Here is a 2473-nt window from a genome sequence, read left to right as displayed (position 1 = left end):
CTATCTTTTTATCAGTACTACTTTCAAGGTTTATAGTTTCTATTTGAGTATTGAGCTGGTAAATGGGTTTAACTAAGGGTTTAGTGAGGACCATAGAAGTACTACTGCTAGAATGCTCTTGATTTTCTATTCTAATTAACTATTTTGACATAGTTTCTAACATAACATTAGAGTAATTAATCTGAGAATGTAATTTTTAATATCTTTTTTATTGACTTCCTTTTCAGTTTCATTAATAATTTTATAAGGACTAGCTTCTACTTCTGAATTATCTATTGTAAATTTTATTCCTAATATAGGAGGATATTCTGATTTTATTGTTTTATTATCAATAGTCGTTCAATTTGTAGCAGTATTTGAAAGAGGATTTATATGTTTTTCAAAAGGATTATCTATTTTATTATCTTTACAAAAAATTTCAAACCAATCAAAAAAGTAAACATTTATCTCTTGTTCTTCCATAAAATTATAATATAAGGTTCTAAACTCTATTGTTTTTTCTGTTGTAAACGTTGAAAAATACCAATTTCTTTTTTCTTTATTGTAATTTGCCTTAAAATCTTCATTAATCCATATTTTATCAATTTTAAAAAGGTTCTTCTCTAGTAATAGTATTTAATACCTGTGATGGAGTAGGATTATAATCTTCAGAATCTTCTATATCGTGATGATAAACAAGTTTCGCTATTTTTGAATTAATATCTAGTTTAGTAAGATCTATATTAATGGTTGACCCATCTACTGAATGTCTTGCACCACTACCTTTATAAATCATTTGAGGTTCTCGTATTTTTAATGATCTTGACCTATTCATTCTTAATCTAATATTGGTTCCTTCTTGAATAATATCTCTAACTTGGGTGTTGTATATTTTAGACTCTTCTACTATATCTTCTAAATACCAATCTTCAGGAATTTTATTAATGACTTCTTCATGACTAAGACGTCTTGGAACCTGTATGGAGGATTTTTTCAAATTGGCTTCAACTAAAATAGTTTCATTTTTAGGCGAAGACCTTAAAGCTTTATAATTATAATCAATCTTAGTTACCTTGTAATAAATTCTAAAGATTATCTGTATTGGTCCTGACTCTTCATCTAATATTTCATCTAGAATTTTAACATACAATTTTAAAGCGTTACAAGTTTTTTCATTTTTGATATTCATTGAAAAATTTGGATAACAATTAAAAAAGGCGGGACCATCATGCAAGTTGCTTTCTAATATTGTTATTATTGAATCAGAAAATTGTTTCATTCTAAGATCCCTAAGTAATAATAATATTGGACTATTAACCCCTAATCTATAATTAGGTTTTGCTGCTACTTGAATTAATCCTAGGTGTATAAAATTATACCCTTTTCTAATGTGCTCATTTAAAACTATTTGTTCTAATAAATTAATAATCTTTTTAGTCTTTGTACCTGGATAACTATATTCTAATATATGAACTTCATCTTGATTAGTAGACCATATACTATGTTGTTTATAAACTTCACATTTTTTGACTAAGGGTATTGACCAATTATGGAGAGAGTTTTCTATTTCTGCTATTCTAAGCTCTTGTTCTACCATGTCTTGTGAACTTGATGAGGATGCATCTTGTTGACTAGGATTCCTAATAACTACTTGCTTGTTTTTATTCTTTAATCCTAAATTACTAATAGAATCAAATAACCTTGACAATTTTGACGCTTCTTTTGCAGGTGTAACAGCTTGGCCTCTATCCATGGCTGACCAATGGACTCACTACCACACTTGGGTTTCACTAATGGGACCACCAACAAGAGTGTATAACCTTAACTACTACTCCCCCCAAAGAAGGTTAAAAATGACAAGATTATAAGAAAACTATTGAGCAAAGCAGGATTAAGAATAAGAAATGATAAAATATCAGAACTCAATAAGAGTTAATAGTAACTGAAAAGGTAATAGAACTTTCATATTGATGAATATTAATTGAATACCGAGGATATGGATATTCATGATAAGTAATACGAAAATGATTCTTACAGAATAGCTCAAGCCGTGAATGATGCTTGCATGGCACAACTAGCTTGTGAGACGGTACACATGGCTACTGGTGGTCCAGTTGCAGAGTTTGAAAGACTACTTTATTTTTGTAGTCCTGTTATTTGTAAATCACTCAATTCACTTGGTTGCTCATCCTGCTCATGCAACCATGCTAGTGGTGTCTCACTGTGTAGACATGAGATCCCTAACCTATCTTTGGGATGCCTCTGGCAGTGGTATGAAAAACATGGGAGCTATGGGTTAGAGATTAGGGCTCAGGATCTTGAAAATCCAAAAAGACAAGGAAGTGTTGGTGATTTCCCATTTCGTGCCTACTTTGTCCCTTCTTTATCAGCAGTTCAGTTGTTTAAGAACCGTGAAAACCAATGCATAAACAGCAGTGACAAGCTTCCAAATTGTGAGGATTCAGAGGCATGTGAAATGGTTGACATTTCAAAA

Source organism: Cajanus cajan, chromosome 10 (assembly GCF_000230855.2).
Source record: "Cajanus cajan strain Asha chromosome 10, NIPB_CcT2T_4, whole genome shotgun sequence".
Lineage (NCBI taxonomy): Eukaryota > Viridiplantae > Streptophyta > Magnoliopsida > Fabales > Fabaceae > Cajanus > Cajanus cajan.
This window is presented reverse-complemented; position numbering follows the sequence as displayed.